A 26,740-nucleotide genomic window follows, 5' to 3' on the forward strand; every position below is an offset into this window, starting at 1 on the left:
TTATGAAGGAAATGAAATGTAAGAATGGTGTAGAGCTTGACTTGAAATAAAAGACTCTTGTCTGTAACTTGGTTAAGAAAGAGGCTTCTCCAAGGAGATAACATTTAAACTAAGACTTAATTATCTATATATTCATTTAACAAATAACTCTTGACCATTTAGTTTGTGTTATTGTGCTAGAAACTAGGACGTGATAGATGTTTATTGAGTGTACTAACAAATAAGTTCAGCATGAAATTCAGTTCTTTAATTTGGTATCCTTTATGTGGCTTCAACTCACTTTCAACAAAAGAGGATCAAAGCGATAGGAAGGAAGAAAAAGACAAGAGGTCAGAGTCAGAGAGAGAAACAGGAAACAGAAGGAGAAGGGACACAGATAGGGAGGTAGTTTGATCCTGTGTCAATCCATTCTCTTTGATCAGCTGCCTCTGCAGCTCCAGATAGTATATATCTCCTGATAGATTTGGAAGTTTCCATTCTGGATTGTCCCATTCAACTCACTGAGGGCACCTGGGATCCCCTTCCTAATGACCCTTCATGCTAGACCAGCATCCTCTGAAAGGGGCTCTCTAGGCCCATCCACCTCTTGGGGACTCCAGATGGGTCCCCTTTATCTGACCATCTCCCTACACTCTTTAGGTTTCTTCTAAAAACTGGCTGCTTCCAGACCCATCTTTAAGCATTCCCTCAAGGCCAAGGTCCATGATCACTAAACAAGGCAAGAAGTTTCCAGCAACCCTTACCAAGGAAATGAAATTCAACATTATCCTAGAAAATTCTCAAACCTACAGACAATATCCAGGTTACAGTCTTGGAAAAGTTGTGCTTAGTGCCAAGGTGTTTATGCCAAAGCTTCCCCTATGCCTTACAGAGGGTCCCATATGGGCTGATCCCACTTATGGGCTATCACTTGAGAATATGACTTCCAAATATCCCAATGACACATGATCCTTTCCATAATATGCAATAGAAATAGCCTGCAACTGCTATTGTGTGGAGAGTCTAAACCACATATCCCAGCCTTCATTTTTTACTCTGATAGCAAAATATTCTTCTCAAACCATGTATTACTATTGTTCTGCTCTCCCCTCTTATCCTTCCCTACCTGATGCTACCCCAGTCGTGACAACCAAATATGTCTCCCAGACATTGCCATAAGCAGCTGGTGGGGGGAGAGGGGAAAAATCACCCCCAATTGAAAACCAATGCTCTAGTTGGAGAAAGATGGTCTTTCCCTATATCCCCATAACATAGGGAGGAGAAGAGAAGAGGGGAGGGAAACATGAGCTATCCTGGCTGGGTCTCTATGCCCTGCAACCTATGGAGACTGACTAGGATAGCTTCCTATGAGGCTGGTAGGAGCTCAGTTTAGTAGCTATTATTACAGTCATTATCATTACAATGACTACTTATAAAGGGGATTTGAGCTTGGAGGTGGGATTGGACCAGTTGATCTTCACAGTTCTTTCAAGCCCCCGGAGCCCCGGATTTCTCACCCAGAAATCCCCCAAGTGTGACGCTTCTTTCCTGGTAGCAATCTTATCATCTCACCTCCTGTGCCCTTCACTGCTGTCTCTTCAATCTTTCCACCTCACCAATTCAAAATACTTTCCTAACACATGACAATAAAGTGCAAATAGCAGAAATCAAGTCCAAAGTTTCTGTCAAACCACCTCATCACGAAACAGCCGAAGTCAGATGCACAAAGTCTGTTGATTAAAATTCCCTGTTAAGACAATGAACACCAGACCCAGAGCTCCTGAAGGTGGCTGGGGTGACATCAGCCATGCTGACTCTGAACCTAAAGGATCCTTCCAGAAATGCCTCCTGAAATCTTGGCCTTTCCTGGGCCTCCCTGGTGACTGTTCCAGCACCACCAGAGACTGGCAGGCTGAGCCCAGGCTGTTTTTCTTTCTGTCTAGAGCTCAAGGAAGGATAAGGCCCAGCCAGGTAGAAGCCCAAGAGGACAACCTGAGATGCCAAAGTGTAAACACTTCAGGAGGGACGGAAGTATGAGAGCAGTCATCACACAGCCTCCACGTGCAGTTGGGAGATGTCCCAGCAGAGCCCTGCCATGGATAACCAGCCCCTCCTGATGTCATTCTTTCTAGGTCACTGTTTGTGCCACAAACATGCACACATGCTGTTGAAATAGAGATAAATTATTCTGAAATTATTTATTGAACACTTACTGTCAGGCAAATTCACCAACATACCATAAATATACCTCTGTAACTGCACACACCTGCATATAAATGCACCTCTATAACTCTATAACTGGAAAAGGTCAGTTTTCATCCCAATCCCAAAGAAAGGCAATGCTAGAAAATGTTCAAACTACCACACAATTTCACTCATTGCACATACTAGAAAGTAATGCTGAAAATTCTCCAAGCTAGACTTCAACAGTATGTGAACCAAGAACTTCCAGATGTTCAAACTGGATTTAGAAAAGGCAGAGGAACCAGAGATCAAATTGCCAACATCCGTTGGATCATAGAAAAAGCAAGAGAATTCCAGAAAAGCATCTACTTCTGCTTCATTGACTACTCTAAAGCCTTTCACTGTGTGGATCACAACAAACTATGGAAAATTCTTAAAGAGCTGGGGATACTAGACTACCTTACATGCCTTCTGAGAAATCTGTATGCTAGTCAAGAAGCAACAGTTAGAACTGGACATGGAACAACAGACTGGTTCCAAATTGGGAAAGGAGTATGTCAAGGCTGTATATTGTCACCCTGCTATTTAACTTATATGCAGAGTACATCATGCAAAATGCTGGGCTGGATGAATCACAAACTGGAATCAAGATTACAGGCAGGGAGAAATATCAATAACCTCAGATATGCAGATGACACAACCCATATGGCAGAAAGCGAAGAGGAACTGAGAAGCCTCTTGATGAAAGTGAAAGAGGAGAGTGAAAAAGTTGTCTTAAAACTCAACATTCAAAACTATGTTGAATAGTAATGGTGAAAGTGGGCACCCTTGTCTTGTTCCTGACTTTAGAGGAAATGCTTTCAATTTTTCACCATTGAGGATAATGTTTGCTGTGGGTTTGTCATATATAGCTTTTATTATGTTGAGGTATGTTCCTTCTATTCCTGCTTTCTGGAGAGTTTTTATCATAAATGGATGTTGAATTTTGTCAAAGGCTTTCTCTGCATCTATTGAGATAATCATATGGTTTTTATTTTTCAATTTGTTAATGTGGTGTATTACATTGATTGATTTGCGGATATTGAAGAATCCTTGCATCCCTGGGATAAAGCCCACTTGATGATGGTGTATGATCTTTTTAATGTGTTGTTGGATTCTGATTGCTAGAATTTTGTTAAGGATTTTTGCATCTATGTTCATCAGTGATATTGGCCATAGTTTTGGAAGTTTTGGCCACAGCAATCAGAGCAGAAAAAGAAATAAAAGGAATCCAAATTGGAAAAGAAGAAGTAAAACTCTCACTATTTGCAGATGACATGATCCTCTACATAGAAAACCCTAAAGAGTCCACCAGAAAATTACTAGAAATAATCAATGACTACAGTAAAGTTGCAGGATATAAAATCAACACACAGAAATCCCTTGCATTCCTATACACTAATAATGAGAAAACAGAAAGAGAAATTAAGAAAACAATTCCATTCACCATTGCAACGGAAAGAATAAAATACTTAGGAATATATCTACCTAAAGAAACTAAAGACCTATATATAGAAAACTATAAAACACTGGTGAAAGAAATCAAAGAGGACACTAATAGATGGAGAAATATACCATGTTCATGGATTGGAAGAATCAATATAGTGAAAATGAGTATACTACCCAAAGCAATTTATAGATTCAATGCAATCCCTATCAAGCTACCAACAGTATTCTTCACAGAGCTAGAACAAATAATTTCACAATTTGTATGGAAATACAAAAAACCTCGAATAGCCAAAGCGATCTTGAGAAAGAAGAATGGAACTGGAGGAATCAACTTACCTGACTTCAGGCTCTACTACAAAGCCACAGTTATCAAGACAGTATGGTACTGGCACAAAGACAGAAATATTGATCAATGGAATAAAATAGAAAGCCCAGAGATAAATCCACGCACATATGGACACCTTATCTTCGACAAAGGAGGCAAGAATATACAATGGATTAAAGACAATCTCTTTAACAAGTGGTGCTGGGAAATCTGGTCAACCACTTGTAAAAGAATGAAACTGGACCACTTTCTAACACCATACACAAAAATAAACTCAAAATGGATTAAAGATCTAAACATAAGACCAGAAACTATAAAACTCCTAGAGGAGAACATAGGCAAAACACTCTCCGACATACATCACAGCAGGATCCTCTATGACCCACCTCCCAGAATATTGGAAATAAAAGCAAAAATAAACAAATGGGACCTAATTAACCTTAAAAGCTTCTGCACATCAAAGGAAACTATTAGCAAGGTGAAAAGACAGTCTTCAGAATGGGAGAAAATAATAGCAAATGAAGCAACCGACAAACAACTAATCTCAAAAATATACAAGCAACTCCTACAGCTCAACTCCAGAAAAATAAATGACCCAATCAAAAAATGGGCCAAAGAACTAAATAGACATTTCTCCAAAAAAGACATACAGATGGCTAACAAACACATGAAAAGATGCTCAACATCACTCATTATCAGAGAAATGCAAATCAAAACCACTCTGAGGTACCATTTCACACCAGTCAGAATGGCTGCGATCCAAAAGTCTACAAATAATAAATGCTGGAGAGGGTGTGGAGAAAAGGGAACCCTCTTACACTGTTGGTGGGAATGCAAACTAGTACAGCCACTATGGAGAACAGTGTGGAGATTCCTTAAAAAACTGGAAATAGAACTGCCTTATGATCCAGCAACCCCACTGCTGGGCATACACACTGAGGAAACCAGAAGGGAAAGAGACACGTGTACCCCAATGTTCATCGCAGCACTGTTTATAATAGCCAAGACGTGGAAGCAACCTAGATGTCCATCAGCAGATGAATGGATAAGAAAGCAGTGGTACATATACACAATGGAGTATTACTCAGCCATTAAAAAGAATACATTTGAATCAGTTCTAATGAGGTGGATGAAACTGGAGCCTATTATACAGAGTGAAGTAAGCCAGAAGGAAAAACATAAATACAGTATACTAACGCATATATATGGAATTTAGAAAGATGGTAACAATAACCCGGTGTACGAGACAGCAAAAGAGACACTGATGTATAGAACAGTCTTTTGGACTCTGTGGGAGAGGGAGAGGGTGGCAAGATGTGGGAGAATGGCAATGAAACATGTAAAATATCATGTAGGAAACGAGTTGCCAGTCCAGGTTCGATGCATGATGCTGGATGCTTGGGGCTGGTGCACTGGGACGGCCCAGAGGGATGGTATGGGGAGGGAGGAGGGAGGAGGGTTCGGGATGGGGAACACATGTATACCTGTGGCGGATTCATTTTGATATTTGGCAAAACTAATACAATTATGTAAAGTTTAAAAATAAAATAAAATTGGAAGAATAAAAAAAAAAAAAAAACTCAACATTCAAAAAACTGAGATCATGGCATCCAGTATCATCACTTCATGGCAAATAGATGGGGAAACAATGGAATCAGTGACAAACTTAATTTTCTTGCGCTCCAAAATCACTGCAGATGGTGACTATAGCCATGAAATTAAAAGACGCTTTCTCCTTGGAATAAGAGCTATGACAAACCTTGAAAGCATATTGAAAATCAGAGACATTACTTTGACAACAAATGTCCATCTAGTCAAAGCTATGATTTTTCCAGTAGTGATGTATGGATGTGAGAATTGGACCATAAAGAAAGTTGAGCACTGAAGAATTGATGCTTTTGAACTATGATGCTGGAGAAGACTCTCGAGAGTCCCTTGAACTGCATGGAGATCAAACCAGTCAATCCTAAAGGAAATCAGTCCTGAGTATTCACTGATGCTAAAGCTGAAGCTCCAGTACTTTGGCCACGTGATGCAAAGAACTGACTCATTAGAAAAGACCTTGATGCTAGGAAAGATTGAAGGCAGGAGGAGAAGGAGACAACAGCGAATGAGACAGTTGGATGGTATCACCAACTCAATGGACATGAGTTTGAGCAAGTTCTGGGAGTTGGTAATGGACAGGGAAGTCTGGTGTGCTGCAGTCCATGGGGTTGCAGAGTCAGACACGACTAAGCAACTGAACTAAACTGAACTGATAACTGCATAGGATTACCAGGACACACAGAGGCACATGAGGATATATAGGCACACACATTTCATAAGTGTCAGCACATATATGAATATACACAAATACGCATGCAAACACATAGCATTGTAATGTATATGTGTATTGTCACACAAAACCATACGTATTACATTAGAGTCAGTGCAAGTGACAGAAACTCAATTCAGGTTGGCATTAATTAGATGAGGAATCTGGGGCTTCCCTGATGGCTTAGATGGTAAAGAATCTGCCTGCAGTGCTAGAGACCCGAGTTTGATCCCTGGGTTGGGAAGATCCTCTGGAGGAAGAAATGGCTACCCACTCCAGTATTCTTGCCTGCAGAATACCATGGACAGAGGAGTCTGATGAGCCATATATATAGTCCATGGGGTTGCAAAGAGTTGGACATGATTAAGCAACTAACACTTTCATTTTCAGAGGGGGAATTTACTGTTTACAGAATCAAGATGAAATGGGACAATGAAGCTGGGTGCAGAGCAAGGATGCAGCTGGGTCTCAAGAACAACTGAACTCAGAACCACAGACTTCATCAATTTCATCTCCCACTTTGATCTCTATTTCTCTGCTCTCTATCTTTGCTGACTTTGCATAAAAGGCATATGTTTAGTCAGATGAGAGAAATATGGCCTTTATTCATGAATGGGAAACATGACCACACATTTCCTGATCTCCAGCCATAAATCACAGTCAACAGAAATTACTAAAGCACTTTCTAGTTCCAAAACTGAAAGCCCAAGGAGTGAGACAATTGATTCCATCGCCAATTTGTTGTAGTCAGTTTAGGATAGGTTAAGCTGCAATATCTAGGTCACAACAATGAAAACCCCTAAAATCTGCACGCTTTACTCCCACAAGGTTTACTTCTTATTTGTACTACATGTTTACCATTGGCTGGCTAAGGCTCTGCTCCAGAGCATCTGCTTTCTGGGACCCAGGATGACAGAACAGCATTTATCTGAATATCACAAGTCTTATGGCAGAGGAAAAGGAGAAATGGCAAGTCAGGCAAGGGCTCTTAGAGCTTTGGCTTAAGTATAGCTTATGTCACCTGGGCTCTCATTTCCATTGGCCAAAGGAGGTTATTCAGCCATTCCAAACATCAATGGGAGAAAGGTGACAAAGGAAGTTTTAAATGGTAATCCAGCCTACCACAGCATTTCCTGACCATCATAATGAGGTGAGTGGGTACTAGAATTGACTCATCCCTAGACAAATTAAATTGGGCCAGGAGGCAGAACGAGGTTGTTCTACCATGACTTCAGGGGTAATATTTTGAACAAAGAGTAACACTATTATGCCTGTCTGCTAAATCAATTCAGTCTTGTCTTATTCTGTGACCCTATGGATCACAACCCACCAGGCTCCCCTGTCTATGGGATTCTCCAGGCATGAATAGTGGAGTGGGTTGCCATGCCCTCCTCCAGGGGATCTGCCCACCCCTGGGATCAAACCTGAGTCTCTTACATCTCCTGCATTGGCAGGCGGGTTCTTGACTACTAGTGCCATGTGGGAAGCCCAACACTGCTATAAATTGCCTCATATGGAAATTGCTGGGCGGATAATACCATTCATTGTGTTATAGAGATATCACAGATGAACTGACGTGCAGACATGTGCTCTGCCCAGCAAACTTCAAGGCATACACATGTACGCACACTCGGTAACTCCCAAGTTTAGATACGGGCACACATACACAGATAGGCACACCCATATGCATGCATATGCACACATGTGAACCTGTAGCGGTGCCTGTGTGCATACACATACGTGCACATGTTGGTGTCCAGTCTGCCCTCATTTACATGTGAACCCACACACACATGCCACCCTCAAGCACACATGCACACTCCAGCTCAGCGGGGAGTGGCTGCTTCTTCGCTGGAGAGATCAAAGGCAGCTGCTCCCTCTGCATATTTAAGGAGCCCCTGCTGTGAGCCTGTAGCTCTTAGCTGAGCCCCCTGCCTAGGCAAAGCCCCACTCTGGGAAATGCCGCCCACCCCCAACTCCACCCCAGGGGAAAGTCTTTGGAGTCTGATCACTTACTTCCCCAAGCCTTTCAGGAAGAACCCAGAGAGAACCCCAGGGTGGGGGCCCTGGAGAAGCAATCTGGCCCCCAGGGCTGTAGTATGGCCTAGCAGGCAGAGGAGATAGTGCCCCTGGGACAGCCAAGCTCAGTCCAGGGGAGGAAGTACTGGCTTTGCCCATTTGCCGAGATCCTATATTTCCTCCTAGGGAATGAGCCTGCCGCCCAGATACTTGATGTCACGCTTTGTGGAAGGCTGCCAAGACAGAAAGCCGAGCCCTCATCAGACCTGGCTTTGCCACAAACTCATCTGGACCAGTCACTTTCCTTTCTGGGCCTCAGTTTCCTAGAAAAGTAGACATTCCAAGCCACCCAAAACCGTCCAATCCAAGAATGACAAACACCTGGCCCAACTACCTCTGCAGCAACTCATTCCAGGCGTGGGAGAGACCAGGAAGCGAACACAGTGCCCCTTCTGGCCAAGACTAAATGAAGCCTTTGTTGTTCAGTCGAGCGTGCCAGGCTTCCATGTCCTTCACCAGGAGGCCTAGAAGGCTGAAACAGATGAACTCTCAACCTTCCTTCCTCCTCCACCCTCCCCCACTCTGCTTTCATCCAAAAGAGGCAAGCGGGATTCCTCTTGTTTGCAACCTCTGATCAATTTGTAAAAACTGCAGGAAACTTGGTATTGAGCAGATTCCCTGACTGTGCCTTGGCTCCTTAGGAAAGGGCATCATGACCAGCACTATCTGCCATCAGCACAGGTGTGTAGTGTGGGGCAGCAGGCCCCATGCTAGCTAAGCCATGTTTATAATGGGGCAAATGCTGCACTTTCCTCCACGTGTAAGACAATAAGCCCGATCTGCCTGTAAAAAGAAATGTATTCTTTCCCAGGAGTAGAGATGCTTTGAGTTGAGCCTTGGGAGACATGAAGGAGCCTTTTGCAAATGACACTGATAAGGAGGAGGTAAGTCCCAGCTTCAACAGCCAGGGAGCATTCCTTTAAAATCTATCTCTATGCTGATTAAATCTGCCTACCAGAAAAAAAAAGAAAAGGGCATAGTATCCGTACTCTGTAGTTCCTTTATACAACAATAACAATACCAAAGTGACAACAATATAATAATAATTTATTGACCACCTACCATATGTCAGGTCCTGTGCTTGGCTCTATACACACAGCGTGTCTAATTCTCCCAACATTGCTGCAAGTTAGGTCTATTCCTACTTGACAGATAAAGAAATGGACGCTCAGAGAAGTTACATGAATTGCCCACTATCACTCAAGGTAGGAAGGGGGTTGGATTTGAGGCCATATCTGTATGCAGAAGCCTCTTCTCTTTCTACTGCATAATAGTCAGATCTATTTTGAATCAAAATAAGAGACAACATGAACTCTGTGAGTAAGATGGCAGACAGCTTTGGGGTGGGAGCCGAAAAAATGGGATATTGGTACCCAAACTGTAACAGCATTTCTCTCATCCCTTACTTCTTAAATTCTGCATTTCCTTTCATTCAAATTTAAAACTTGAGCATGAGTATCACACAGATCTCCAGATTTTAGTAAACAGATATTATGAAAATTTTATTTAAACAGGTGAATGTTGTTTATTAGACTTTTATTACCTTTTTAACACAAAAGCATTACACTACCAGTAAAGAAAATACAAATGAACATACAGAAGAAAACAAAAAATACTCCAAACTTACTAATTTCTCCACCAGAAACAAGCCTTGTTAATACTTTAATACGTAACCTTCCAGAATTTTGCTATACATACTTTGTTACATGAATTCATTCTGCAATACCGTTTCTATAATTTGCCCTTTCTTTTCATGATTTTATGTTATTCATCTACTGCATCATTTTAATCCACTGAGTAGCAGTACACTGTATGGATGTATTTTCTTTAACCAAAACCTATTGTTGGACATTGTGGATCACAATAAACTCTGGAAAATTCTTAAAGAGATGGGAATACCAGACCACCTGACCTGCCTCTTGAGAAACCTATATGCAGGTCAGGAAGCAACAGTCAGAACTGGACATGGAACAACAGACTGGTTTCAAATAGGAAAAGGAGTATGTCAAGGCTGTATATTGTCACCCTGCTTATTTAACTTTTATGCAGAGTACATCATGAGAAACGCTGGGCTGGACGAAGCACAAGCTGGAATCAAGATTGCCAGGAGAAATATCAATAACCTCAGATATGCAGATGACACCACCCATATGGCAGAAAGTGAAGAGGAACTAAAAAGCCTCTTGATGAAAGTGAAAGTGGAGAGTGAAAAAGTTGGCTTAAAGCTCAACATTCAGAAAACGAAGATCATGGCATCCGGTCCCATCACTTCATGGGAAATAGATGGGGAAACAGTGGAAACAGTGTCAGACTTTATTTTTGGGGGCTCCAAAATCATTGCAGATGGTGACTGCAGCCATGAAATTAAAAGACGCTTACTCCTTGGAAGGAAAGTTATGACCAACCTAGATAGCATATTCAAAAGCAGAGACATTACTTTGCCAACAAAGGTCCGTCTAGTCAAGGCTAGGGTTTTTCCACTGGTCATGTATGGATGTGAGAGTTGGACTGTGAAGAAATCTGAGCGCCGAAGAATTGATGCTTTTGCCCTGTGGTGTTGGAGAAGACTCTTGAGAGTCCCTTGGACTGCAAGGAGATCCAACCAGTCCATTCTAAAGGAGATCAGTCCTGGGTGTTCTTTGGAAGGAATGATGCTAAAGCTGAAACTCCAGTACTTTGGCCACCTCATGCGAAGAGTTGACTCATTGGAAAAGACTCCGATGCTGGGAGGGATTGGGGGCAGGAGGAGAAGGGGACGACAGAGGATGAGATGGCTGGATGGCATCACCGACTCGATGGACGTGAGTTTGAGTGAACTCCGGGAGTTGGTGATGGACAGGGAGGCCTGGCGTGCTGCAATTCATGGGGTCGCAAAGAATAGGACACGACTGAGTGACTGAACTGAACTGAACTAATTGTTGGACATTTAGGTTGTTTTCAGTTAAATGTCATCATCATAAAATACATTTTTTTTTCATAAAATACATTTTAAATACAGTTTTGTACATCCTTATTGTAGGTGATTCCCTTAGAATAAATTTCTAGAATTTGAGGGTCAAATGTATGAATATTCTAAGGGGTTTGTTACCTAATCCAAATTTCCCTCCCAAAAAAAAGATTGTTAACAATTTACAAATTCTGTCCGCTTCTCCTGATCTTTGCCAATTCTGGACTTTTCAGTTTTAAATCTTTGACTGCTTCTTAACACTTGTGAACACGAAAACAGAGTGAAGCACTTTGGAGGGGTTCCCTGGGGCATCCCATGCGTCACAGGCACTGATGGTGAAAATGGACATGTTGATTTATTTAAGTGGACAGGCATTAGCATCACTTGAAAAGAAGATGCCAGAGCACCAGAGCACGTGATGGCATGCCACCCCTAGATCTGGGTGTAACGTACCGTGGAGTATGGCCTCCCCAGTCAGAAACTCAGATCTGTGAGGGTAGGGACTAAGCCATACTCATCCCTGAAAACTGCTAGGGCCTAGTGTAGGGCCCTGCACACAGGGAGTATCTCTGGATCTGCTGTCTTCATCCGTCAATGATGAGATCATCAAGCATCCAATTTGAGGCCCCACAGGGAAACTGACTGGAAAGGGGGATGGCCTGGCTCAGGGGAGCACTCATGCAGTTTAGATTCAGGAGTTCTGAGTTCAAGTCCTGGCTCCCCTGCTTCTTTCGGGCAATTTTTTTTTAAAACCTTTTTGAATCTACTTGCCTCAACTAGAAGAAGGAGGTCAGTATTGACTCATAAGGCTGGTTAAATTAATTAACGGATATTGCAACTGACAAACCCTGTACTGATATCCTTGTGTTAATGATCATATCAAATACTTGGACTTGTTGTCTGGATGTCCCTCCCCTGAACAAAAATGCAAACAGAATTAATCACTTCAAACTTTTCTTCTCCTTTAAAAAATATCCCAATTAATGACCAGGGTTAGGGCATCCAGGCAGATAGACCTGAGTTTGAATACTGGTTCTACCATTTACTAGCTTTGTGATTTGGGCAAGTAACCTAAGGGCTGGAAATCTCTTTGCTGCAAAATGGGGATATTAATAGTGTTAACTGCACAAAGGAAACTCTATATCCAGTATGAGGACCAAAGGAGATGATAATATATGTGTAAATGCCTGGCCTAGCCTGGAGGTATAGCAGGAACTCAAGAAGTATCTTCTTCTCCCTAACTATAAATAGGACTCCCCTATCTATCAATCTCAGCTTCTGTACTTTTTCTGTCATGTAACAAATCACTCTGAACTTACTTAATGTAGCAGCCCATGCATTTAGCTCAGAATTCTGTGGAGCGGCAATGGCTGGGAACTGCTGGGTGGTTCTTCTGCTGCCTCTGCATATGGCTGCACTCAGCTAGCAGGGGATGGCTTCAATCCCATGTCTGGCAATGGAAGAGTATCACTAGAGCAAAGAAGATAACTAGGTCATGGGTCTTACCATCCCATGCCCCACTGGGGGCTTGTTCACCTCATTGTTAAGTGCCAATTTCCAAAAGTAGCAAGAAGGCAAGTCACTGTGAACAAGTCTGCCAATGACCCTGTAGCCAAAGCCAGACACATAGCCAATCCCAGATTTAAAAGCTGGAGAACTAGACTCCAACTCTGGGTAGGAGAAGCTCCAGTATCACATTAAATAGGAGTTGAAATACAGGAAGAATCTGTGGCCATTTTTGCAATTTCTCTCCGAGGTGAGTGCTTCTTCTAGGGTTGTTGTCTGTAACCCTGTGACCCAGCTGCTCACGGGGAAATCATGTCTCCTCTATGTATATCAGAAAAGTCTTCCATAATTTTCCCAGCATTCCTGCAAATCAGTGCCAACATGGTGCCATGATCTCCAGCCTAGAAGCTTGTGAGCAGGAGACAGAGACAAAAGAACAAATGCTTAAATTATCTGATGAATGTCAGATACATTAAACTAATTTATGTAATAATGTAAGCATAGTGATGGGAAGGTAATATGAGAGACATAAATTATACATTATTATTGTCAGCTCTAGCACTTATCTTAGTAGCGTGTCAAAATACATCCTGATATGTTAACATTTATAGAAATGAACAACAAATGCTTGTGCTCAGGGATCCGGCAGTGAGAAGCTGGGTGTCATTTGCATGTGTACACCAAGCCATCATTGTCTTGCTCAGGAATGACAGGGACAGGAGAAGAAGGTGCCCATGTGCTTTGCTCCCCTAAAGAGCTCTCAGCCCAAATGCCCCTGGCATGAGTTCCCGGGTGTGGTCAATATGGGAAGCCATGAAATATAGGAAGCATGGTCTTGGGGTCAGCCTGATAACTTATCAGCTGTCTAATCCAAGTCATCACAACTCTTCAGACCTCACTTTCCACATCTATGAAATGGGAATAATAAATCTATCTTCAAAAGATTACCACAAGCATAAAATGAAATTATTTTGTTTTTCTTCTCATAGGGGGATCTCTGGAGTATGTATCTGGAGATCATACTCTCTGGAGTATGATCTCTGGAGTATGGGGATATCTGGAGGAAGTATCTGAAGGAATCTTAAACACTGGAAACTGGAAGGCAGGCTTTCCTACTAATCTCAAGCACAGCTAGTGACTGCTTGACTATGGCTATGTTTATTTTTCTCCATTCCATCCACAACATACTGTCTGATATTCCCCTTTCTCTGTCATGTTATAGCCAGACAATAATTACTATGCCTAGAGCATAACATGAGAGTATAATATAACACTAGTAAGAAACTCCCAGGGCTGATCTGCAGGGAACCATGGTTTGATCTTGGACACATCCAAGTCCTGACCTCTGAGGCAGGGATGATACAGAAGTCTCTAGACATTAGAGAAATCTGTGTGTAGGACAGCTCCCACAGGGAAACATGGCCCTAGGGAAGGGAACCTAGTATACAGGGGCAGGCAGGTGGGCAACTATCCTTAGAAGGAATGACCCAAGGATGACAGCCCATCCTGAGAGGACCAGGATGGGCCTCCAGCTAAACCCAAGCCAAGTCCTGAGCACAGGCAACTCCAGGGCAAGAAAACCAAAAGGAGGGACAGGCATAAGCTTTGTAGAGAAGCCCAGGAAAGCCATGGGATTCTCACCATGTGCAGCCCCAGAAGCCCAGGGCCCAGCAAGGGCAGAGGCAAACCAGAGCTGTTTCAGTCCTACCTGCCCACTGTACCACCATCTGGAGGCTGGCTAAATCTATAGAGATGGGAGGACACATAAGGTATTAGGCCCAGAAGAGGGGACTTGGACTTCCAATAGAAGCTGGACATGGGGGAATAGCAATGGTCCTGAGCCTGGAGCCTGGACCCCTGGAATCTGCCTCCCCTCTCCTTTTCTTAAGATACCCACCTTGAGGCCTACTATCCCTTCCACAGTTGGAACTCAAGAAAGTCTAGATCTACCTTCTAGACCTCAATTTCTTCATTGCGAGCAGGAGCCAAAAGGCCTTGCCCTTAATCCATGTGCCTTCTAGAGAAATCAACTCCCAAGGCTGGGTCTAGGGAGAGACAGGCAAGGAGCTTAGAGTGCTCCCTCTCGGGTTCATGCAGGCACAGGCTGGGCACCTAAGAGGAAATACTCCCTTCAGTATCACACCCTGTTCACCTCCATCGCTTCCCCCTAGTCCTGGCCCTGGACCCACCAGGGCCTGTGTGAGGAGTCTCAGCTTTGAAGCAATGAATATCCCAGGGATTCCCAGGGCAGTCCCCAAGAGCATATCCTCTCTAACAGGAAACACTGAGATGAGGAGAGCCACTCAGCTCTCTCCCTGGAGAGGAACACCTTCCCTTGGCTCCTATGGTTCCTGGGGAAATAAGCAGAGATTTGTTGTCGTTCAGTCACTCAGTCATGTCTGACTCTTTGCGACCCTACAGACTGCAGCATGCCAGGCTTCCCTTTACTCCACCATTTGCTGGAGCTTGCTCAGACTCATGTCTATTGAGTCAGGGATGCCATCCAACCATCTCATCCTCTGTCATCCCCTTTTCCTCCTGCCTTCAATCTTTCCCAGCATCAGGCCCTTTTTAACTGAGTCAGCTCTTCACATCAGGGGGCCAAAGCATTGGCGCTTCAGCTTCAGCATCAGTCCTTTCAATGAATATTCCAGGTTGATTTCATTTAGGGTTGATTGGCTTGATCTCCTTGCTGTCGAAGGGATTGGGATTCTCTTCTCCAGCACCACAGTTTGAAAATATCAACTCTTTGGCACTCATCCTTCTTTACAGTCCAACTCTCACAGCTGAACATGACTACTCGAAAAACCATAGCTTTGACCATATGGACATTTGTTGGCAAAGTGATGTCTCTGCTTTTTAGTACACTGTCTAGTTTTGTCATAGCTTTTCTTCAAGGAGCAAGCATCTTTTAACTTAATGGCTGAAGTCACCATCCACAGTGATTTTGGAGCCCAAGAAAATAAAGTCTGTCATGGTGTCCATGTTTTCCCCATCTATTTACCATGAAGTGAGATACAACCAGATATGAACACTTAAATCTGGTTCTGGCCTTCCCTGTCCAGGAGGCCTCGTGGCAACCCCATCACCCATGGAATAACATCCAACTTTATCTTCAAGGCTATTATCTGTTCTAGCTTCTATCACACTCTGTTGTGACCACTTGCTACGTGACTGACTGGACTGGATGTTGGGCACCTCCAAAGAAAGCCTTACCTCCCTTTCCAGTTCTTGGTGCATCGATATCTGATGAGTTACTGAGCACCTACTTTATGCACATGCCATGCTAGGCACTGAGTGTACTACAGAAATCAACATGGACTAAGCCCCTACTTTCACAGAACTTATACTCTAATTGGAAGACACAAACAAAATATAAATTAAATACATCATATACATGATACATGCACTAAGAAGAAAATAAAACCCAGCAAAGGGACAGTGAGACAGAATGGGGTTTGCTAGTGCCCAGGGAAGGCCTCTCTGAGGAGCTGCTGCTTGAGGAGAGAGCCATAGGATCAGGGGAGCCCGCCATGAGAGTATTTGTGGGGAGATAATTTCCGGGGTGAAGACAGCACTTCACACAGTAAGGAACAATGCATGCCTCCTCTCACACCCCCGACAAAGCCAGTGCTTTGGCCATATGCTAGCGATCTTTTGTGACTAAGACTGTTTCATGGGCTATTCTCTCTGTTTGATGTGCCTTTCACGCTTTCTCTGCTTGGAAAACTCCTACTCAGTCTTCAGAACCCATCCTTTAATCATGTATTTGTAGGTTTCCCTGGCAGGCAGGTGCAACTGACTTCTTCTTCCTCTGTGCTCTCATAGCAGTTTGCACATTCTCCATGACAGCAGCTTAATAGATGCATCTCCGCTAAAGATTGTGTGCTTTCCAAGGGCACACATTTGGAACTCTCCTTGTTCCAATGTGGAATTGTCTTTATAGGTATTCCTATTAACAGTGATCAAGCTTACCTTTATGACTGTTCCCTTGTTTCTAAGTAAAATATGTCTCTCCCTCTTTCATGAGTTGCTTTGTAGGAAGATTATAAAAGTCTGCAAAGATAGTAACAAGAAATGACTTTCTTTCATAGACACATTTACAGATGATCCTGGCCCCAACTTTCTTTTTTCTTAACCTCTGTCATCTAATTCAGCAAGTCAAAATAAATCATTCAGGTCAGATCAGATCAGTCACTCAGTCGTGTCCGACTCTTTGGGACCCCATGAATCGCAGCACGCCAGGCCTCCCTGTCCATCACCAACTCCTGGAGTTCACTGAGACTCACATCCATCGAGTCAGTGATGCCATCCAGGCATCTCATCCTCTGTCGTCCCCTTCTCTTCCTGCCCCCAATCCCTCCCAGCATCAGAGTCTTTTCCAATGAGTCAACTCTTCGCATGAGGTGACCAAAGTACAGGAGCTTCAGCTTTAGCATCATTCCTTCCAAAGAAATCCCAGGGCTGATCTCCTTCAGAACGGACTGGTTGGATCTCCTTGCAGTCCAAGGGACTCTCAAGAGTCTTCTCCAACACCACAGTTCAAAAGCATCAATTCTTCTGCGCTCAGCCTTCTTCACATCCATACATGACCACAGGAAAAACCATAGCCTTGACTAGACGGACCTTTGTTGGCAAAGTAATGCCTCTGCTTTTGAATATGCTATCTAGGTTGGTCATAATAAATCACTGGGGAGGGGAAAACTCCATCAATCCCCTCTTAGCTCTGTGCTGTCGAATAATTTAAATGATATAGGACAAATCAATAGTGGGAAACAAATTTAATTACATACACACAGGGAATCCACATAAACAAGATTACAAAGACAGTCAGGCAAAATGGGGTATATATGTCATTCTGGACTAAGGAGAAGGGGGCAGGCTCTGGGGCTTCAAAGGGAAAGAAGGCAATCATAGGAAGATGAGAAAAGAGCAAATGTTTGGTGAACAAATGTTTGCTGGGCCATGTAGAGACAATGGAACACAGAGAATCTTAACAAGCAGACTATGCTAGGTTCCTCCCTGCCTATATACCTAGTTCATACTGCAGCATCGAGTATTACACAATCTGGTGATAGTTACCTTTGCAGAACAGATCCTCTATTTAAATTCTCGTAGGTAGTTAGGGGAGAAGTTCAAAGCTCCTTTCTGAGTTTTCATTTCTTAAAAATAATCGAGCCCAAATAATCTTTATGACAAAGAGATACATTTGGGGTGGCAAATTTTGCTTTCCTACAAAATAAATCCTGGCCCTATAATAGCCAATTTCAAAGGAAGCTCTTCCACCATTAGAATGAGAATGATGTTGAAGTCAGGACATTAAAAAACAACAACGACAGCTATCTGTGCATCATCAGTTGCCCAGCAATGCCTAGTATCTTAGATGAAAGTGGGAAAATGTTTGATGTGTGAAAAGTTATGGGTCTTCTTTAGCAGAACATGAGAAGGTAAGAGACCCCCTTTTGTTGAATGTATCTCGGTCAGTGCAACCAGCCCAACATAAGACTTTCAACTAGAGCACAGGACAGCAAACCAGAGCCCCAGGCCACAGGGGGCGCCCAACTCTTACTTTGGTAAGTTTTTATTGGAACACAGCCCCTCTTATCTATTTACCTATTATTGTCTATGGCCGCCTCCAGGGGATAAAGGCAGAGTTGAGCGGTTATTACGTAGACTGCATGGTCTTTTCCTGAAAAGGTTTGCTGGCCTCTGAATTAGAGAATCATGGAATGTAATGCATAGTCAAGTATGAATTGCCCTGTGAACAGCCCCTAAATGCTATCTATGGTGAAGATTCTCTCCATGTCATTTCTTTCCTCTATAGTACAGATAGCCCCCTCGGCTCAGTTTTCCTAGGTACTCTATTAACCCCAGGCCCCTCCTCCCCACCTGAGGAGGATGGAGGTGACCCAAAAGCAGGCTTCATCTGGGAGGGATGCCAACTCTCTTTTCATCTGATCTACAAGCCCCCTGACACCCAACCAGCAGTATCATTTTCCCCATCTTCTTGCTAAGCCAAGCAACTTTGCCCACCCATTTGCCATTCGACAAAGTCTTTTAAACAGATGACTTTTAATAAGTTAATCCATTCATTGTCTGGAGCTCTGAAAACTGACATAAAAGCACAATGACGCCTAATTAAACTTGTTCTGTGAAAACTAATTTGTCAAACCCAGAAGCACAGTTCATAGATAAATGCTAATATTTGAAAGTCAAATTAAAGTTGAAAAGGTTTGTAATAACAGTTAATTAACTCTTGTTTTGTTTTCCTTCACTGCAAACTGGAACCAACTGCATTGCGGGCGCCTCTTTAACATTTTCGACCACAAAGATAAAATTCAAAGCTTTGAGATACGCCTTTGATGTTGGTATTCTCTGCAGATTCGATATTATTTTAAGTCTCTTTGTTTAAAAATTCATTTTTATTATCCCTGCATGAAATGCATGGCAATTCCCCAAATAACGAGCCATCAGTGCAATTAACATCGTCGATCGACACCAGCGTCCTGATAATTAATACAGACGCGCTGCCTCCCCAGCGAGAACTGTGAGGGCTTGATTTTTCAGAGCAACTGTTCATTTACAGACTCAGCTTCAACCTAATGAAAATGGATTGTGAAACTTTAATGAACAAGACTTTGCTGTCATAATAATAAAGACTTTGAAACAACGCGGAGGCCTCCATAGCAAGCGTCTGGCGCTGTGCTTGTTGCTACGGTACATCAAACCAATTAAGCCATATGATGAATATTTACACCGAGGTTTTTTTCAACTCTATGACATAAGATAAACTCGTAAAAGTGAGCATTAATTCTGCATCAACAGTTTCTGACATTACATCGCACCAAAGACTCATCCGCCCAGCCAAAAGACTGTCTGCCTACCTCTGTTTTGTCTTAATAAGTGTCAACAAAGAATTAGAACGTTCTGAAAATCCAATTTGCATGCACAGGTTGTGAGTACAAGTGCAAGGAAAATATCTTCCCTGAAGTGCATATATATTTGTGTATGCGTGTGTGTGTTTTGCTTGTGGGTGTGTGTATGAAAGAACCCGGGTGGGCTTGTTTTGTTTGTGTGCATATCTGTGCCTGGGGGAGTGTGTGGCCGCCTTGTATACATGAACCTGCGGGGGTAGGGTGTGTAAAAGTGCAAAACTTGTTTCTCTGTGCGTATATGTGTCTACACATTTCTATCTCTGCAAATGTGTATATGGGGATGATTTTATGCATTTGTTTGTGTTCATATGACTATTCCTTGAATCCATTCAACAGTATTTTCTGAGCACCTATTATGTACTAGACCTTGTGAAGTTACAGTGGTTATAAAATCTTTGAAAGCATCTCTACTCAAGGCACTATAATCTGGTAGGAGACTCTATATGTCAATTAGTATCTAATCAGAGTACAGCAGGCTAAGTGCCAAGATGGGAAAAAGAAACAGTATTTTGGGTGTGCATACTATACTAGGGCTTCCTATATGGTGCAGTAGTAAAGAATGCGCCTGCCAATTCAGGAGATGCGAGAGATGCGGGTTTGTTCTCTAGGTCAGGAAGATCCCCTGGGGAAGAAAATGGCAACCTGCTCTAGTATTCTTGCCTGAAAAATTCCATGGACAGAGGATCCTGGCAGGCTACAGTCCATGAGGTTGCAAAGAGTCAGATACAACTGAATGCACACACTCTCACACAGGCACACAATAGGGACATATAACATAAAGTAAAAGAAATTGGGAAATACTTCTTGGAAGAATTGGGGTATAAGCTGAGGCCCAAAGATAAGGAGGAGTTAGCCAGGCAAAAAGAGGGAGACAGGTACGGAGATGATCTAGGTGCCTTTGCATGTACTTGAGCTGTGAGCCAGTGTCTGTGTGGTGTCTGCACATGTACTTTGAGAAACCTCTGTACATCCAGGCCTTAGTGTCTCGAGAATCACAGCACTCCCTGGTAGGAAATATCTCAAGACATCACCCATCTGGACTGTAAATGATGCAAATGTACAGCAAGGACCATGACCTCAGAAGGTTCAGGGCAGCAACTTTGGATTAAAAAGATCTATCATCTGCATTTCTAATCTAACCCACATTTGTAAGTCAAACTTTCACATACCTATAATTGTCTGATTATAATCTTATTTATGGAAGCATAGAACTTCCCAGAAGCTAACAGAAGGTAAATTTACCCTGTGATTTTGAGCACAATCTCGGTAGCTTAGGAATTTTCAAGTCAGGGGCTTCTAAACAATCTTCTTCTAGAAGTAAGAGTGTCAGATATAGACAAATGAACCAAACTACAGCAACTTCTGAACATAGCTGTATCTCAATCATATAGAGTTGTGCACACATGCATGGACACAAAAGAACAATTTCTGATTCTATTATGGTTTTAAAAAATTGTCAAGGAGTTAGCATCGCTCATCAGCAGGCTGTAGCAGAGCAGTTTAAGGTTGCACACTTTGTCTCCCGGGTGGAAGATGGGTTAAAACTGATATTACATGTGTTCAGAGCACTTCCAGGGATAAGGAAGGAAGCCACTGGGCCAAAAGAGCTGTCACAAGCCATGTAATTTATCCATGGGGAGGATTTTCAGGCATTTGACAACTCACTTTACTAACAAAATTTTTGGATGTTCTTTTCCTAGCCTGCAGAAGAGGAGAGACAGTTAATTAAATTTGTCAAGAAAGCTACTATTTGCAGACGCATCAGCAGAAGTGATGAGGCAGAGGCCTGTTCTGGGGCCATTTATCATGGAGGCACACAGTCTGACCTATCTTCTCAAGGGTCTCTCTGAGCCATGGTTGGTGTTCATCATGATGACCCTGAGTCCCCAGGAGGAGGTTAAATCATTTAGTTTCCTCTGGTGAAGAAAGGTATGAAGATCTGCAGAAAAATCATTTTTAAAAGATTTAAATGTTACAAGGATTTGCCCTTGGCTGTCCAGAAAGTTCAACTACAATACCTTGGTTCAGATACACTATCATATACCGAGTGCCAGCTAGGCACTGGGCTAAGTCTTTCCACTGGTCATCTCATAGAATCCTTATCAAAATTCTGAGAAGTATTAGGTTGGCCAGAAGTTTCATTCAGGTTTTTCTGTAAGATGTTACAAACTTTTTGGCCCACCCAGTAGAACTTAATACCCTTATTTTAGAGAAGAGGAAACAGAAGCAGAAAGAAGTTGAGTAATTAAGGGAAGGCACACTTCTTTTGGCTCTCACTCTTTCTACTCTTAGATACTTATTCCAGAACAATGAATTGTCCCAGGGTTCCAGAGATTTGAGGTCTTACAATAGATGCTTGAAAGTTCCCCACACATCTGCTGGCAGTAAAGCCATCACTATTTGAGAGGTGCCCTTGCCTTTGCGTTTATCCAGATCTTCAGTCAGCATTGTAGTTCTCACTTGGTCTCCCTCTCAGGATCAGCAGAAATAGGGACTTCTGAAAATAAAACTTTAAGAAATATTAGATGACCCAGACTGATGCATCAGAAGACACGAACTCCTTGACACACCAAAAAGGCTTGGGGGAAGGAAAGTGATATGTATGCTTTTCTGTGTGTTCTCTTATTTAGTTTGCACAATGGTCTTGTAAATACATACATCTATAATGTGCACATGTACGTATGTGCACATTATAGAATTCCCCTCTGCTGTACCAGGCACCACACAAGCATTATCTCTACTGTTCAAGGTGCAGCAAGAGGGTAAAACAACCCCAGGAAATCTGAGGTGCAGAGAGGTTTAGCAAGTTACTTAATGCCACAAAACTAGGAGTGGTAATGCTGGGATTCAAACACAGGATGTGTGACTCCAAGCCCAGTGTTCTTTCACTTATGATATTCAGCCTTCTGAGAATGAGCCCCCAGCCCTAAAGAGGCGAAGCCTATCACGTCTTCTAAGATCTGTCCAGTCTGGAGTCCGTGATACAGAAAAAGAAGGTTGATGGTCTCATCATGGGTTACTGGGACAGCACAGCTCTCTGTTCCTGGAGTCTCCTGAGTCTTACAGGGCACAGAAAGAAGACTTAGTTCCATGCCTTCTGAAAACAAGACAGACTCATCATCCATCCTGGAGATTTACAACAGAGACTGCAGGGATCTACAGATGCCAAGTATCATCTTGTCTAATCTCTTTGTCGTATCCCAGGGTCCTCTATTGAAAAACCTCTCAATGGCTACATTCATCCAAAGTGCTGTCCATTCTTAACTTTATAGAGAGTTCTTGTTCTACAGAATTAAAACAGAGTTAAAATCTCTCTCTCTCTGTAGCTTGTACCCACTGGTCCAACACTGAGCCCTTGCTCCATGGGACCCCCTTTCCATTCCAAATGTAGAAGCAGTGAGGGTGTGTGCTCCTCCTCAGGATGCATACCTGGGGTCTGCTGATGTCTCCATTTTCCTCCCTGAGCTTCACTGGGTCTCAGACTTGAGGACTGTCCAGCAGTCAGACCAGCATTGAGCCCTGAGAGGATTTGCCCAACACTCCTTTTCAGTAGGACTGAGGGAAGGGCCTGTGCTCTGGTCAGGTTTCAGCCTCTACATCCTCTGCTGGCCAGACCTTCCAATAAAGTCTCATCCCATCAGACAGTGCCTCCTCTTCAGTCTCAACACTGGAGTCCAGGACCCATGTGAATTATCACCCCCGTGGGTCTAAAGATCTGTTAAATGCTTTGCAAATTACCTGAGAGCCCACTGAATATATGTTATCATTTTATGTTATTACTGTTACTATTGTTGTTGTTGCTACCTGATAATAGTACATGCTCAGTTGCTTTAGTTGTATCCAACTCTTTGCAATCCCATGGACTATAGTTCCCCGGACTCCTCTGTCCATGGGATTCCCCAGGCAAGATACTGGAGCAGGTTGCATTTCCTTCTGCAGGGGAACTTCCCAGCCTAGGGATCAAACCCACGTTCTCTGAGTCACCTGCATGGCAGGCAGATTCTTTTACTACTAAGCCACCGGGGAAGCCCACCTGATAATAGAACCCCAGGGTAATTAGAAGGGGGCTGGGGGCACTAAGACTCACCAAAGATCCTACTTTGATCTGATAAGAAAATCTGAGTCCTGATTATAGTTCCACTGTTAAAAAATGATGACACGGAGGATTTTGATGGTAAGGGTCACAACAAGATCAATCACCGTTTCTACCAGGCACATCGAATTGAATGCATACAACTCTGTAAGTGAAAGTGAAAGTCAAGTCGCTCAGTCGTGTCTGACTCTTTGCGACCCCATGGACTGTAGCCTACCAGGCTCCTCTGTCCATGGGATTTTCCAGGCAATAGTACTGGAGTGGATTGCCATTTCCTTCTCCAGGGGATCTTCCCAACCCAGGGATTGAACCCAGGTCTCCCGCATTGTAGACAGACGCTTTACCATCTGAGCCACCAGGGAAGTCCTACAACCCTGTAAAGTGGATACTATTTTTTGCCTCATTTTACAGATGAGGAAACTGAGGCTTAGAGAGGTTACATATTAAGTAATTTCCCAAGGCCACATAACAGTAATGGGATGAGCATCTGGGTGGTCCAAGAGACCCGGAATCTATATTATTATCTACTATGTGGTTCTTCCTGTCACTAGCCTGCAGTGTGAGTTGGGCAAGACAATTCCCTCTCTGGGCCTCAAGTCTGAGTCACCTAGGGTGTTTTAAAGCTCCATTAGACCACAGAGTTGACTTGAGAAAGGCAGTGGAAGTCCCAGGGAAGTTGAATCTCCCTCACTGGGGAGCCACCCTCTACTTTCCTGCATCTGAATTTCCTCCTGACTGCCAGGGCAGCTCTCAGGCTCATCTGAATATGCAAATCAGAATTAATTATTCAAGACTGGGTCTACTTTGCATACCAATTCCATTTTCTTCTGTGTGGGAAGGTTCTCACCCCTTTTAACAGTTTAGAATAATGAGCATCAGACCTTCAAAATGAAAACAAAAGTTAAAAAAAAAAATGGAGGAAGAATGGATAAGCTGGATTCTTCACTTGTTCTCTCTGGGGCTGGGCCAGGCTGGCTATAAACCAGGATGGCAGAGACCTCGACAGCCTGGAAGTTCTCTACCATTGATGGTGGACAAGGAGTTCTTGAATTTCTGGATCGTGGATATCTCTGAGACTCTGATGAAACCTATGGCCTCTCATCTCCAGAAAACCTACAAAATGCAAGCATGCAATTCTGGAGTGTTTCCTGAGAATCTGAAACTCAGCTCTGGACCTCTGATTAGGAAGCCAGGAATGGCTAAAATTAGAAATAATATGGAGATGAAGGCCTATCAGGATTCCTGGGCATGCAGGTATGTCAGTGAGTTAAAAAAGATGACTAATCAAACTCAGTTTACTGAGATGCCTAAAGACCCCTAGTCCTTCACTTGAGAGGTGGACCAGGGCCCATCCCAAGGCATGAGAGCCTTTGATTGACTCACCTGACAGTATGTGCTTCAAGGAAGATGTCTTCAATTGCACTTCTGCAGAAGATGAAAATTTTGTTATTCTTAAATTAAGCTAGTTTATGTGATCACAAGTATAAAAATAACCACACAGAAATGAAGATGAGCAGAAAATAAGTAAAATTTTTGTGGAAGTTATCCTTGAATATAACAATAGGTACTATTTCTCTTTTTGTTGATTTTCTATATTTTTTCCCAATTTTCTGTAAGGAAAAGTTTTGCCTCGTGGTGAAAAATGCATGCAGTTTAAATGTTAAAACAGAAGACCTGTGGGTAGCCCATGATCATGTCTGAGAACAGAGACAAATGGTGATATTAATATTCTATCATGATATTAATAATAACCATAAAAGTCGAATTAACATGTAGGGACAGCTATGATGATGTGAATGAAGCAGAGAAAAGAAAACTGTCCAGAGGAGAAACAGAAGAATAAACCATATGCTCAGAGAGAGGCAGAGCATTGTGTCCCCTCTATACCCTGAAAGAGTGAGAGAAAAAGTCACACCCTGGCCCTCAACTCCCTCAGGAGACCTGGCTGAGTTCTGTGATATAGCCTTAATCTTTCCTCTTTTTGCCTAAACTGGTTTGAGTGGGCTTGGTCTCATGTAACCAAATAATACCTAAGACAGTGGGAAGACAGAAAGAACATGTATGTCTAGTCTACAATCGAGTATCTGTGACATCTGAGTGAGTGTGGGTGACATCTGAGAAATTATGGGTAACATCCGCATGGGTGTGTTTGTGTAACAGGCTGAGTGTGTGTAACATCCAAGCATTTGTGACATCTTGAGAGAGAGTGTGTGTGAGATCAAAGTCAGTGTATGTAGCACTGGAATAAGTATGCATAGTTAGCTGGAGTCAATAAATGTTTAAATCTGTGACCTGTCAGTTGTAATTTCTATCAATTTTCCCTCCACAATCTGGTCTTACATTCAGCCCAAGGGTCCCATATTTGCAGATCTCACCTGATGCCAGGGCAGACTTTCTTGGGATGCTTTTCTGTCCAGCTCTATGGGCCTGTGGAGAGAAGAGCAGCCGGTCAAGTTTATCCCCTCCATGCTCTTCAGGCAATGTCAGCTGATTCTCTGCAACCTCTTTGGAAAACTCAAGCCCAGGGCCAAGAGGCACCTCCCCCTTGACCACAGCATCAGACTAGGCTCTCTGAAACTCAAAGCAACACTTAAGTGCTGTCCGTGCAGAGATAATCATTCACTTATCACAGATAAGTAAAACTGAGGTCCAAAGTCGCACAGGATTTGTGCCAAGCAGTCAGGATCTGATCTCAGGTCCCCTGACTCCAGAGCCTGTGCCTTCTCAGTATGTCACACTCCTCCCAGCCAGACTCTACAGATGTCATGAGTGGCTTTTCTCAGCTATACTCAGGTCTCAGTTATCTTCCAATTTCCCATCAAGTGTTCCCAGATGGGCCTCCATGGCAACACTGCACCCGTGGCAACAGGAGTAACTGCAGCCACTTGCT

The 26,740-nt window shown here is 43.0% G+C and overlaps 1 long non-coding RNA gene across 1 annotated transcript; it reads right to left on the reverse strand.

Moving 5' to 3' along the window:
* Positions 1-22,120: 22,120 nt before the first annotated feature.
* Positions 22,121-26,407, reverse strand: LOC133261186 (uncharacterized). The gene is made up of 3 exons (XR_009741041.1): positions 26,226-26,407; positions 25,234-25,275; positions 22,121-22,254 (listed from the first exon to the last, which is right to left on the reverse strand). It is a non-coding gene; the product is annotated as an uncharacterized LOC133261186 (long non-coding RNA).
* Positions 26,408-26,740: the final 333 nt, after the last annotated feature.

Source organism: Bos javanicus, chromosome 15 (genome assembly GCF_032452875.1).
Source record: "Bos javanicus breed banteng chromosome 15, ARS-OSU_banteng_1.0, whole genome shotgun sequence".
NCBI classification, from domain to species: domain Eukaryota; kingdom Metazoa; phylum Chordata; class Mammalia; order Artiodactyla; family Bovidae; genus Bos; species Bos javanicus.